Genomic DNA, 15,288 nt, shown 5'->3' with positions numbered 1-15,288 from the left:
ATAAAAATATTTCCTTTAGGTTTATAAAGAAAGAGAAAAGACATTTAAGTTCAGTCAGTTTTTATTATGTACTACTTGTCTATGTGTGGCACATGTTTTCCTTATTTCTTGGAAGTATTGTTTTTAATTTATCATGACACCTGTACATTTTTATTTTCTTAAAATTAATTTGGGACTCATCTAACTAGAAAATGTGATGATATTTTAAAGAGTATTAATTAAACAAGGAAGTCATTAGATTGAAGTGGCTCTAATGCCATGGCACCTACCTCAACAAAGCACAGTCTAAACCTGTAAATACCTGAAGGTTATGAAATCAAAACCTAAGGCTTGCCACTAATTTCAATAATTTCCTTACTGCTTCCATTTTTTCTCTAGAAAATTTTTTTTTTAGCTCCTGCTTGTTCCTAAATGCTACCACCCATTTGGTACTGACCAGTTAAGATACTAAAAAGCAGAGATGTTATTTTGCCAACAAAGGTCCATCTAGTCAAAGCTATGGTTTTCCCAGTAGTCACGTATGGATGTGAGAGTTGGACTATAAAGAAAGCTGGGTGCCAAAGAATTGATGCTTTTGAAATGTGGTGTTGGAGAAGACTCTTCAGAGTCCCTTGGACTGCAAGGAGATCCAACCAGTCCATCCTAGGGGAAATCAGTCCGGAATAGTCATTGGAAGGACTGATGTTGAAGCTGAAACTCCAGTACTTTGGCCACTTGATGCAAAGAACTGACTCCTTGGAAAAGACTCTGATGCTGGGAAAGATTGAAGGCGGGAGGAGAAGGGAACGACAGAGGATGAGATGGTTGGATGGCTTCACCTACTCATTGCACATGAGTTTGAGTAAACTCCAGAAGTTGGTGATGAACAGGGAGGCCTGGTATGCTGCAGTCCATGGGGTTGCAAAGAGTCAGACATGACTGAGTGACTGGACTGAACTGAACTGAGGTAAGATCGATTCTTGCTTAAATGAATTCTGAAAATTTAACGTGCCTCAATTTATCTTTTAACAATAGAAAAGGGGCCTCCCTCATAGCTCAGTCAGTAAAGAGTCTGCCTGCAAAACAGGAGACCTGAGTTCAATTCCTGGGTTGGGAAGATCCCCTGAAGAAGGAAATAGCAACCCACTTCAGTATTCTTGCTTGGAGAATCCCATGGACAGAAGAGCCTGGCAGACTACATCTATGGGGTCGCAAGAGTTGGACTCGACTGAGCGACTAAGCACACATGGCTTTTAGAAAGAAACCACAGGTGCAGCCTACATGATCTCATTATTACCTACAAGGTTTCTGTGAAATGGAAGATAGAGAAACTAGGGAGCAGAACAGTTACAGGAGTTACAGAACAGTTACAGGAGATTCTTGAGCTCAAATAGGATGAGAGTGATGAGCCAATGAAAGGGTATCATTCAGAAGCCCTCAGTGGCATCCAGACTTCAAAATGAATGTTTAGTGGTTTTGAATTAGTGGCTCCAGCACAGTTTAATCACTTGGGTTAAACTCTGTTGTTTCCTTGGTGGTACATTAATCTTGTGGCAGGTTGGCAGCCTCTGATGTGTCCTCTTATTTATAGTACTATCCTTGGAGGTGGAGATATTGTGAGGGAATTGTATTTGGAGCCCAGCCATTCTTTACTGGGCTGCTTTCTGTTTCAACTTGCCCATAATAAATGTAGTTTGTAAAGTGTGGACTTATGCATTAGTGAAGAATCCTCCTTATTACGAGCAAAGGACCAAAGTCTACATGAAATTAAAGCTTACAAAAACACCATAAAATTGATTCAAATTAAATTAATTCCCTGCTCTTTTTCTTAGGGATGCATGTGCTTTATTTTCCATCCTGCTTTCACCATCCTTAATTTTAATTCAGAGAGGTTTTTTTATTGGTTTAAGAAGTGAGAGGGGTTCCTTGGTGGCTCAGGTGGTAAAGAATCTGCCTGCAATGCAGGAGACCCATGTTCAATTCCTGGGTTGGGAACATCTCCTGGGTTGGGAAGGAAATGGCAATCCACTCCTTATTCTTGCTTGGGAAATCCCATGGACAGAGGATCCTGGCAGGCTACAGTCAATGTGGTCACAAGAGTCAGACACGACTTAGTGACTAAACCACCATCAAGAAGTGAGAAGGAGATTATGGGGCAAGAATTAGTAAGAACGAAGACCTGTCTTTTGTAACCTTACAGACTACATTTCTTTAAAATCCCCAGTACTTAATAAATCACTCTTTAGAACAATAACTTCTCCTTTGGAAAGAAGTTTGGCAAAAAGGAAATGGTACACTTCCAAGAGGATGGACTTGACTTTATATTACTTGTGTTGTGCCAAGATCCTATAGGAATCTGACACCCTACATAGAAATCCTGGGAGGTGGTACCATTATTGTCCCCACAGTGCACTTGGGGCAGTTCAGGCTGAGGTTTCTCGTGTCATAATTGGCAGGATAACTTAAATAAGCAGGGTGACAATATACAGCCTTGACGTACCCTTTTCCTATTTGGAACCAGTCTGTTGTTCCATGTCGAGTTCTAACTGTTGCTTCCTGACTTGCATACAGGTTTCCCAAGAGGCAGGTCAGGTGGTCTGGTATTCCCATCTCTTTAAGAATTTTCCACAATTTATTGTGATCCACACAGTCAAAGGCTTTGGCATAGTCAAGAAAGCAGAAATAGATGTTTTTCTGGAACTCTCTTGCTTTTTCCATGATCCAGCAGATATTGGCAATTTGATCTCTGCTTCCTCTGGCTTTTCTAAATCCAGCTTGAACATCTGGAAGTTCACAGTTCAAGTATTGCTGAAGCCTGGCTTGGAGAATTTTGAGCATTACTTTACTAGCATGTGAGATGAGTGCAATTGTGCAGTAGTTTGAGCATTCTTTGGCATTGCCTTTCTTTGGGATTGGAATGAAAACTGACCTTTTCCAGTCCTGTGGCCTCTGCTGAGTATCCCAAATTTGCTGGCATATTGAGTGCAGCACTTTCACAGCATCATCTTTTAGGATTTGAAATAGCTCAACTGGAATCCCATAACCTCCACTAGCTTTGTTCCTAGTCATGCTTTCTAAGGCCCACTTGACTTCACATTCCAGGATGTCTGGCTCTAAGTGAGTGTGAGTGATCACACCATCTTGATTATCTGGGTCGTGAAGCTCTTTTTTGTACAGTTCTGTGTATTCTTGCCACCTCTTCTTAATATCTTCTGCTTCTGTTAGATCCATACCATTTCTGTCCTTTATTGTGCCCATCTTTGCATGACATGTTCCCTTGGTATCTCTAATTTTGTTGAAGAGGTCTCTAGTCTTTCCCATTCTATTGTTTTCCTCTATTTCTTTGCATTGATCGCTGAGGAAGGCTTTTTTTTTTTTTATCTCTCCTTGCTATTCTTTGGAACTCTGCATTCAGATGCTTATATCTTTGCTTTTCTCCTTTGCTTTTCACTTCTCTTCTTTTCACAGCTATTTGTAAGGCCTCCTCACACAGCCATTTTGCTTTTTTGCATTTCTTTTTCTTGGGGGTGGTCTTAGTCCCTGTCTCCTATATAATGTCATGAATCTCTGTCCACAGTTGATCAGGCACTCTGTCTATCAGATCTAGTCCCTTAAATCTATTTCTCACTTCCACTTTAGGATTTGATTTAGGTAATACCTGAATGGTCTTTTGGTTTTCCCCACTTTCTTCAATTTAAGTTTGAATTTGGCAATAAGGAGTTCATGATCTGAGCCACAGTTAGCTCCCAGTCTTGTTTTTGCTGACTGTATAGAGGTTCTCCATGAGAAACTCTGGGCTGCAGGATGCACAGCTGGAATCAAGATTGCTGGGGAAAATATCAATAACCTCAGATATGCAGATGACACCACCCTTATGGCAAAAAGTGAAGAGGAACTAAAAAGCCTCTTGATGAAAGTGAAAGAGGAGAGTGAAAAAGTTGGCTTAAAGCTCAGCATTCAGAAAACTAAGGTCATGGCATTCGGTCCCATCACTTTATGGCAAATAGATGGGGAAACAGTAGAAACAGTGGCTGACTTTATTATTTGGGGGCTCCAAAATCACTGCAGATGGTGATTGCAACCATGAAATTAAAAGACACTTACTCCTTGGAAGGCAAGTTATGACCAACCTAGACAGCATATTCAAAAGAAGAGACATTACTTTGCCAACAAAGGTCCGTCTAGTCAAGGCTATGGTTTTTCCAGTAGTCATGTATGGATGTGAGAGTTGGATTATAAAGAAAGCTGAGCACCGAAGAATTGATGCTTTTGAACTGTGGTGTTGGAGAAGACTCTTGAGAGTCTCTTGGACTGCAAGGAGATCCAACCAGTCCATTCTAAAGGAGATTAGTCCTGGGTGTTCATTGAAAGGACTGATGTTGAAGCTGATAGTCCAATACTTTACCACCTGATGTGAAGAGCTGACTCATTTGAAAAGACCCTGATGCTGGGAAAGGTTGAAGGTAGGAGGAGAAGGGGATGACAGAGGATGAGATGGTTGGATGGTATCACTGACTCAATGGACATGGATTTGGGCGGACTCCAGCAATTGGTGATGGACAGGGAAGCCTGGCATGCTGTGTGTGTTTCATGGGGATGCAAAGAGTCGGACACGTCTGAACTGAACTGATTTTGCAGAACTGATATTCAAGCCTAAATTTGTTGCTTTCAAAATCACATGCTTTTGGAGAAAAGGGAACCCTCCTACACTATTGTTTGGAATGTATATTTTTCCAGCCACTGCAGAGAACAATATCAGTTCAGCTCAGTCACTCAGTCATGTCCAATTCTTTGTGACCCATGGACTTCAGCACACCAGGCTTCCCTTTCCAACACCAACTCCCTGGCAAGAGGAGAAGGGGACAACAGAGGATGAGATGGTTGGATGGCATCACTGACTCAATGGCCATGAGTTTGACCAAGCTCTGGGAGTTGGAGAACAGTATGAGGTTCCTTAAAAAACTAGAAATAGAGCTACCATATGATTCAGTGAAAAAGTTGGCTTAATCTCAACATTCATAAAATTAAGATCCTGGCATCTGGTCCCATCACTTCATGGCAAATAGATGGGGAAACAATGGAAACAGTGACAGACTTTATTTTTTTGGGCTCCAAAATCACTGCAGATGGTGACTGCAGCCATGAAATTAAAGATGCTTGGAAGAAAAGTTATGACCAACCGAGACAGCATATTAAAAAGCAGAGACATTGCCAACAAAGGTCCATCAAGAAAAGCTATAGTTCTTCCAGTGGTCACATACAGATGTGACAGTGGGACTATAAAGAAAGCTGAGCACCAAAGAATTGATACTTTTGAATTGTGGTGCTAGAGAAGACTCTTGAGAGTCCCTTGGACTACAAGGAGCTCCAACCAGTCCATCCTAAGGGAAATCCATCCTGAATATTCAATGGAAGGACTGATGCTGAAGCTGAAACTCCAATACTTTGGCCACCTGATGCGAAGAAGTGACTCATTTAGAAGACCCTGATGCTGTGAAAGATTGAAAGTGGAAGGAGAAGGGAATGACAGAGGATGAGATGGTTGTATGACATCACCGACTCAATGGACATGAGTTTGAGTAAACTCCGGGAGTTGGGTGATGAACAGGGAGGCCTGGTGTGCTGCAGTTCATGGGATCACAAAGAATTGGACATGACTGAGTGACTGAACTGAACTGAATGATCCAGCAATCCTTCTACTGGGCATATATCTGGTGAAAATCGTAATTTGAAAAGATACATGTATCCAAATGTTTATTGTAGCAGTATATACAGTGGTTAGGACATGGAAGCCACCTGATGTCCATCAACAGAGGAATGGGTAAAGGAGATGTGGTGTGTATATACAGTGGAATATTACTCAGCCATAAAAACCATAATAATAACATCTGCAGCAACATAGAGGGACCTGGGGACTGCCAAAGAAAAAAATCTGATATTGCTTAAATGTGAAATATAAAAGAAAGGATACAAATGAACTTATCTACAAAACAAAAATAGAGTTACAGTTCTATTTCCAGTTTTTTAAGGAATCTCCACACTGTTCTCCATAGTGACTGTACTAGTTTGCATTCCCACCAACAGTGTAAGAGGGTACCCTTTTCTCCTCACCCTCTCCAGCATTCATTGTTTGTAGAGTTTTTGATAGCAGCCATTCTGACTGGCACAAAATGGTACCTCATTGTGGTTTTGATTTGCATTTCTCTGATAATGAGTGATGTTGAGCACCCTTTCATGTGTTTGTTAGCCATCTGTATGTCTTCTTTGGAGAAATGTCTGTTTAGTTCATTGGCAAATTTTTTGATTGGGTCGTTAATTTTTCTGGAATTGAGCTGCAGGAGCTGCTTGTATATTTTTGAGATTAATTCTTTGTCAGTTGCTTCGTTTGCTATTATTTTCTCCCATTCTGAAGGCTGTCTTTTCACCTTGCTTATAGTTTCCTTTGTTGTGAAAAAGGTTTTAAGTTTAACTAGATCCCATTTGTTTATTTTTGCCTTTATTTCCATTACTCTGGGAGGTAGGTCATAGAAGATCCTGCTGTGATTTATGTCAGAGAGTGTTTTGCCTATGTTTTCCTCTAGGAGTTAAGACCCAGCAATCCCGTTGCTGGGCATACAGACCAAGGAAACCAGAATTGAAAGAGACGCATGCACTCCAAAGTTCATCATAGCACTATTTACAATAGCTAGGACATGGAAGCAATCTAGATGTCCATCAGCAGATGAATGGATAAGAAAGCTTTGGTACACATACACAATGGAATATTACTGAGCTATTAAAATAATGCATTTGAATCAGTTCTAATGAGATGTATGAAACTGGAGCCTATTATACAGAGTGAAGTAAATCAGAAAGAAAAACACCAATATAGTATATTAACACATATATATGGAATTTAGAAAGATGGTAATGATGACCCTATATGTGAGACAGCAAAAGAGACAGAGATGTAATAACCAGGACATGGAAGCAACCTAGATGCCCATCAGCAGATGAATGGATAAGAAAGCTATGGTACATATACACAATGGAGTATTACTCAGCCATTAAAAAGAATACATTTGAATCAGTTCTAATGAGATGGATAAAACTGGAACCTATTATACAGAGTGAAGTAAGCCAGAAAGAAAAACACCAATACAGTATACTAACACATATATATGGAATTTAGAAAGATGGTAACAATAACCCTGTGTACGAGACAGCAAAAGAGACACCGATGTATAGATCAGTCTTATGGACTCTGTGGGAGAGGGAGAGGGTGGGAAGATTTGGGAGAATAGCATTGAAACATGTATAATATCATGTATGAAACGAGTCGCCAGTCCAGGTTCAATGCACGATACTGGATGCTTGGGATTGGTGCACTGGGACGACCTAGAGGGAGGGTAGGGGAGGGAGGAGGGAGGAGGGTTCAGGATGGGTAACGCGGGTATATCTGTGGTGGATTCATTTCGATATTTGGCAAAACTAATACAATATTGTAAAGTTTAAAAATAAAATTAAAAAGAAAAAAAGAACAGACTTTTGGACTCTTGAGAGAAGGCGAGGGTGGGATGATTTGAAAGAATAGCACTGAAACATGTATATTACCATATGTGAAATAGATCGCCAGTCCAGGTTCGATACATAGGACAGGGTGCTCAGGGCTGGTGCGCTGGGGTGACCCTGAAGGATGGGATGGGGAGGGAGGTGGGAGGGGGGTTCAGGATGGGGAACACATGTATACCCATGGCTGATTCATGTGAATGTATGGCAAAACCAATACAATATTGTAAAGTAATTAGCCTCCAGTTAAATTAATTTAAAAAATAAAGTTACAGATACAGAAAAAAAAATTGACTGTTACCAGGGAGTAAGAGTGGGGGGATAAACTGGGAGATCATATGGTCTACAAATAGTGTGTATATGTCCCAATATATGTGTTGGAGTATGAACGTACTGGCTTCCCAGGTGGCACAGTGATAAAGAATCTGCCTGCCAATGCAGGAGACATGGAGTTTGATCCCTGGGTTGGGAAATTCCCCTGGAGGAGGAAAGGGCAACTCACTCCAGTATTCTTGTCTGGAGAATCCCATGGACACAGGAGTCTGGTGGCTACTGTCCATGGGGTCACAAAGAGTTCAACCCGACTGAGCATGCCACACACATAAACATACTGCTATATATAAAATAAACAGCTGATAAAAACCTAGTGTATAGCACAGGGAACTCTATTCAATACTCAGTAATGGCCTATATGGGAAAAGAATGTAAAAAAGAGTGGGTATATGTGTATGTGTAACTAATTCACTTTGCTGTATACCTGAAACTAGCACAACATTGTAAATCAACTATACTCCAATAAAATTGTTTAAAAATCCCAAATGCTTTTAATTGCTATGCCATACTGCATAAGTAAAAGTTGCTCAGTTGTGTCTGACTCTTTGCAACCCCATAGACTATACAGTCCATGGAATTCTCCAGGCCAGAATACTGGAGTGAGTAGATACTGGAAGATCTCCAGGGGATCTTCCCACCCAGGGACTGAATCCAGGTCTCCCTCATTGCAGGTGGATTCTTTACCAGCTGAACCATAAGGGGAGCCCAAGAATACTGGAGTGGGTAGCCTATCCCTTCTCCAGCAGATCTTCTGAGCCAGGAATTGAACCGGGGTCTCCTACATTGCAGGCAGATTCTTTACCAACTGAGCTACCAGGGAACTGGCTATCAGCCTTCAGTAAGATGTTTTAAATTTTAACTCCTTTGATTAGCTATGCAATATTTACCACTGGGTTATGTAAAACTGGTGACTATCTGAGTTTCAATTTTCTACTCAAGATTATGTGCACAGTTGGCCCTTAAACAACAATTGATTGAAATGGATGGATCCACTTACAGGAGGATTTATTTCAGTAGTAGCTACAATATCATCCATGGTTGGTTGAATCCACAGATATGGAGCTTGCAGATAAGGGCGAACCTACAGGTAAGGAGCAACCTGTGTGTCGGGAGGAACCCGTGTGTACTGAGCGATGTGTGCATTTGTGCTCAGTCAACAGGTTCAAATAAATGTGGATTTTCCACTTATCAGGTAGTGAAAGTGAAAGAAAGAAGTGAAGTCACTCAGTCATGCCTGACTCTTTGTGACCCCATGGATAGTAGCCTGCACCAACCTCCTCCGTCCATGGGATTTTCAAGGCAAGAGTACTGGAGTGGGTTGTCATTTCCTTCTCCAGGGAATCTTCCCAACCCAGGGATCAAACCCAGGCCTCTCACATTGTAGACAGACACTTTACCGTCTGAGCCACTAGGGAAGTCCATCCTCCAGTTGTTCAAGGGTTAGCTGTATAATGATACCTAACATACAGTGTTAATTTTAGAGTTAAAGTGGTCAACAGGTATAAAATAGTTAGCTTATCTTCTGGCATGCAGTTCATGATGACAATATTCTTATGTCTCTTCTCCTTCTGCCGCTTACCTGTCCAATCTGTAACTCACCTCTGCTTACATTTTGTGAAGCTTAAAGCAGAAAAACTGGTGTTACTTCAAGATCAGTCTTTATTCCACCTGAATTTGAAAGGATTAAGAAATATTTTATTGCAGGTCTTTGTACGAAAAAACCCTTGGTGTATCTGAAGAGTATTGTGAGCAAAGAGCAGTGGCTTCACAGAGGAAATAATGAATGAGATTTTATGCTCAGAGTCAGAAGGTAAAGAAGGAAATTTGGGAGGTCATAGGAGGGGACGGCACTTTGAGCTGAGCCTTAAAGAACAAGCATGATAAGAAAAAGTGGAGAAGGAAGCAACTGTATTTCATGTCAGGAAAACAGCACAGCAGAGGCAAATAGTACCCAGTGGATCAGCTGGCATCTTGGGGTGATTCTAAGCTCAAAGGCAGGGAGGAATGTAGTAGGAGATGCTATTGTTTTGGCAGGAGAGAGCTTGATGTCTGAACAAATTCAAGACTTTGAAAATTAGTGTCCCTTGTTTTATTTAGATTAGCCAATAAGTGATTTTAACCTTGATTGCCTTTACTAGCAGAACATTATGGAATATTTTGGTCTTGATCTTGTCAATTATAAGATTTGTTTCACTAGATGCAGCAACGCCTAAATTTATTATATAATACAAATGGGCTGAAAGATAATGTGTGTTGAAGGCTGGCCAACTCGCTTTTTTCCCCCAATCTGTCTATATAAAGGTTTGTGGAGATCACTTGTTCTTTTAAAAAAAAAATTATTAATTAATTTCTTTGGCTGCATTTAGTTGCAGCACTCAGGATCTTCTTTGCCTCATGTGAGATCTTTCAGCATCATGCAGGCTCAGGCGGTACAGCCACCTTGGCATGTGGCATCTTAGTTTCCCAACCAGGGATGGAACCCACGTCCTCTGCCTTGCGAGGTAGGTTATTAGCTGCTTGACCAACAGGGCATCCAGGTCATTTGTTCTTTGAAGCTAACAGATTTAATATTATTTGTGTTCATCATATACACTTTCAAAGTTTGGGGCACTTAGCCTTATAGTCCAGCATAAAGAGAACTCTTAGAAGAGATTTGGTAAAATTCCACATTTCATACCACTTTAAAATGGCTTTCTTCCCTGGTGGCTCAGTCAGTAAAGAATCTGCCTGCAATGCAGGAGACGTGGGTTTGATCCCTGGGTCAGGAAGATCCCCTGGAGAAGAGAATGGCTACTCACTCTAGTATTGTTGCCTGGAGAATTCCATACACAGAGGAGCCTGGTGGGCTAGCTGCTTAGTTCAACTAATTTATCAAAGCCTCTAAAAAAGACTTGCTGACATTGAGAAATGATTTTAAATCATTTTTTAACTGTAATAACTCATGAAGCTATATATGAATCCAATATTTAAAAACATTTATTTAACTTCAAGAAATGCTAGTATACCTTCTCAAAAGATTTCTCTTCCTGAGTTAAATTAGAACCACAGGATTTATGAAGGCAGATGTTTGAACTAAACCTTAAAGGATTTAAAGAATTAAAGAATGAAGAGTAGGTGACCAAAAAGTAGATGATCATTTCTCTAGAATGAATACTATGATATAAAGCTAATTAAAATAGTTCATAGATACTGCATTTCACTGAAATCAAATATGTGTATAGTTTATAGATGTTTTGTTGTTCAGTCAATAAGTCGTGTTCAACTCTGTGACCCAAGGAAGTGCAGCACACCAGGATTCCCTGTCCTTCACTATCTCCTGGAGTTTGCTCAAACTCATGTCCATTGAATTGGTGATGGCATCCAACCATTTCATCCTCTGTCTCCACTTTTTCTTTCTGCCCTCAATCTTTCCCAGCATCAGGGTCTTTTCCAATGAGTTGTCTATTCCCATCAGTTCAGTTCAGTTGCTCAGTCGTATCTGAATCTTTGCGACCCCATGGACTGCAGCACCCCAGGCTTGGCTGTCCATCACCAACACCTGGAACTTGCTCAAACTCATGTCCATTGAGTCGGTGATGCCATCCAACCATCTCATCCTCTGTTGTCCCCTTCTCCTGCTGCCCTCAATCTTTCCTAGCATTAGGGTCTTTTCCAATGAGTCAATTCTTTGCATCAGGTGGCCAAAGTATTGGAGTGTCAGCTTTAGTGTCAGTCCTTCCAATGAATATTCTGGACTGATGTCCTTTAGAATCAGTTGGTTTCATCTCTTTGCAGTCCAAGGGATTCTCAAGAGTCTTCTCCAGTACCACAATTCAAAAGCATCAATTCTTCGGCCCTCAGCCTTCTTAATGGTCCAACTCTCACCTCTGTATGTGCCTACTGGAAAAACCATAGCTTTAACTAGTTGGACCTTTGTCAGCAAAGTGATGTCTCTGCTTTTCAACACACTATGTTGGTCATAGCTTTTCTTCTAAGGAGTGTCTTTTAATTTCATGGCTGAAGTCACTGTCCACAGTGATTTTAGCACCCAAGAAAATAAAATCTGTCACTGTTTCCACTTTTTCACCATCTATTTGCCATGAAGTGATGAGACCAGATGCTATGATCTTTGTAGTTTGAATGTTGAATTTTAAGCCAGCATTTTCACTCTCCTCTTTCACCCTCATCAAGAGGCTTGTTAGTTCTTTACTTTCTGTGATTAGTGTATCATCTGCATATGTGATTATTGATATTTCTCTCAGTCTTGATTCCAGCTTGGGCTTCATCCAGCCCAACATATCACATGATGTATTCTGCATATAAATTAAATAATAAGGATGACAATATATAACCTTGATATACTTTTTCCCCAATTTTGAACCAGTCCGTGTTCCATGTCTGGTTCTAACTGTTGCTTTTTGCCCTGCACACAGGTTTCTCAGGAGACAGGTAAGGTGGTCTGGTTTTAAAATGAAAACTACTTTGAACTTCATGAAATTTTTCCTGTTTGCTTAAATAAAGGCAAACTGAAATTTCTTTTTGTTCTGTAACTACTTGTAGGCTTGGGGTATTTAATGGGTGTTCTTGGGATTCAGTATCTTTTTCCAGAGACATTTGAAATCATACAAGTAAATTCAAGTACCCAACTTCCATTTCATTTTCTTACAAGTAATTTTCCAAGCGACACAAGAATCTATTTTATGCAGCTTTGTGCTGCAGTGTTTCATCTTTTAATCACCAAGTTTATGCTCATGATTTCATTTCGTGGGAGTGGTTCCTGCTTGATGCTCTATTTTCTTCCTGTTCATTGCCTTGGTACTAATAGAACTGTTGAGTATTTATTAAATGTCTGATGAAGTGCGTTGGAGTGATTATGGGCTTATGTTCCTTTCACAAGCACTTCATCTATTTTTTAAAATTTCTGGTTTTTATATTTTGGCTCTCACTTTATAATATATATCCCTAGTATAAATACACACACACACACACACACATATATATATATATATATATATATATACACACACAATATATATATATATATATATATATATAGGATGTATAGGTCATTCTGTTTTACTTTTTCCTAGCCTTTCTCCATGCACCCATTCTAATCAACCTCCTATCATAATTAATTTGACTGTTTTATCTATGTTATAGTGAGGAGATGAAAAAAAAATGACTGAAGATTAGAAAAAGTTAAGCTATGAAACTATAAACTATGCCCAGTACATATAATCTAACATTCCCATAATCTAAAATTTTCCTTATTTATAGAACAAACCATAGCCAAGAAAAATTATTTAAAGATAATTGAACAACCTAGAAAAATATTTGAAGGATGTATACCAGAGTTTTATGATATTGGTTACACCTGAGAAATAGCAGTGGAAACAGAAAATGGGAAAATTCTTTGTTTTTATTTCCAGTGTTCGTAAGCTCCTTTTGGAATCTAAAAAGAGTATCATAATGTGTTATGGGTTAACGTTTCTGTAAGTATGAATACTAAAATTGTATATAGACTAGCAATGTGCCGCATCCACCTATATTAGGTCAAAATAGAGTACCTGCAGAATAAATTAAAGAGAAGAAAAGTGTATATTATAATTATAAATATCTAACATTTATGAAAATTTATTATATGCTAATAACTCTTGTAGGTGCTGTACATTTATTATCCCATTTAATACTCACACCAATCCTATGAGGTAGAAATAATTATTATCCTCTTTCACAGATTAAGTAATTGCTACACAGGGAAGTTTATTTTCTTACTAAGTTTAAACAAACACGTGATGGTTCAGACTTTGAACTCAGGTGTTTAGATTCCAGAACACATACTCCTAATTACTACTGTATTCCCTGGTTGTGATTGGTTGGCCAGAAATATCCTCCTTTAGTTTCACTTGTTGGAAATTTCTGTAAGATGATTTCACTTTTGTGCCTTTATTCTTTGAGTATAACTCAATTTTGCTTCTTGCTTCCATTAAAGATTTTTCCATGTCTAGGCATAAAGTTCATGTTTAGGCATCTGTTCTTATTCTAGAGACCACATGTATAGAAATCTAGGTTGAATTTGTAGTTACACATGCAGCTGTCTTCCTGGAGAAGGCAATGGACATCAACTCCAATATTTTTGCCTGGAGAATTCCATGGAGAGAGGAGCCTGGCAGGCTGCAGACCATGGGGTTGCACAGACTCAGACATGACTGAGCAACTAACACTTTCAATTTTCAAGCAGATATCTTGGAAATTAGCTATTAAAATAAATTCCTAATATTTTTTCCCTAAGTGTTCTTAGAAAACATTACTATTTGAGAACAGCCACATTTAGATAAGTTTTGGCACTGCATTTTTAATTTAGTGTTATATCGCATCCAATCTTAAAAGGGTCTCCAATGACCATCAACAACTTACATTTGGTATTCTGCTACAGTGGAATATAGTGGAATGCATTTTTGCTTTGGAAGCACTTGGGAAAAATCAATCAACTCTGTGTGATTCAATAAACATTAATTTTTAATGTAATATCAGAGAGTTGTAATCTGAAAACATCTACAAAAAGAATTGGAGGAATGAGAGGAAACTTGAAAAATTAAGATAATTACAATTAAAAAAAAGATAATTACAATTTTTATGCTATATTTTACTCCCACTAGAATACACTTTTTGGCATATTTCTGGGCTAGACTATCATGGTTCATGTATTGATTTTAATTTTATAGGATGATACTTAGAAATTATGATTGGAAGTAAAATACTAATTGGAACATTTACCTTTAAAAATGGCTAAACATTTAAGTTTTACTATTTATAAATTAAATTTAAATAAAGCCTCTGAAAATGGGTGGGTAAAATATTGTTGTTCAGTCACTCAGTCGTGTCCCGCTCTTTGTGACCCGATGGACTGCAGCATGCCAGGCTTCCTTATCCTTCACTGTCTCCCAGAGCTTGCTGAAACTCTTATCTATTGAGTCAGTGATGCCATCCAACCGTCTCATCCTCTGTCACCTTCTTCTCCTCTTGCCCTCAACCATTCCCAGCATCAAGGTCTTTTCCAATGAGTTGGCTTTTCTTTTCAAGTGTCCAAAGTATTGGAGCTTCAGCTTCAGCATCAGTCCTTCCAAAAATGAGAATCATAAAATTAAATTCATGGACTTTAGTGTACATTAATTGCTTACTTAGATCAGCGGACATCAACAGCCTTTGTAGTTATATGCAGTAAAAATTAAAAAAATATATATTAAAAAAAAGAATCTATTGAGTCTGTGGGCACTTGAAAAAGCACACACCAAAAAAGTAGTGACTGTGACTTGTACATGAAATGAATGATTCATAGAATGCTTAAGACCATGTCTTCCTTTTATATAGTACTTCATATTTTGAGGGAGACTGTCAATTACAGCGGTTACCAGTGGCAATTATTGCAGTGTGTTTTTAGTGTTGTGT

At 39.1% G+C, this 15,288-nt stretch overlaps 1 protein-coding gene across 19 annotated transcripts in view; it reads left to right on the top strand.

The window, feature by feature from the left end:
* PRR16 (proline rich 16) overlaps positions 1-15,288 on the top strand; it is a 1,143,323-nt gene that overhangs the window by 142,037 nt on the left and 985,998 nt on the right. The window contains exon 5 of one of the 19 annotated variants that reach the window (XR_015167091.1): positions 8,532-8,698. The exons of the other annotated variants lie outside the window; for them this stretch is intronic. The gene's annotated coding sequence lies outside the window, so the exon portion shown is untranslated. The remainder of the gene's footprint in view (positions 1-8,531; positions 8,699-15,288) is intronic. 19 annotated transcript variants of the gene reach the window in all.

The sequence above is a fragment of the Bos grunniens genome, chromosome 7 (genome assembly GCF_055505025.1).
Source record: "Bos grunniens cultivar Pamir isolate PY7600 chromosome 7, Bosgru_T2T1.0, whole genome shotgun sequence".
Lineage (NCBI taxonomy): Eukaryota > Metazoa > Chordata > Mammalia > Artiodactyla > Bovidae > Bos > Bos grunniens.
The sequence above is the reverse complement of the archived record's forward strand: the minus strand, read 5'-3'. Positions and strand labels throughout refer to the sequence as shown.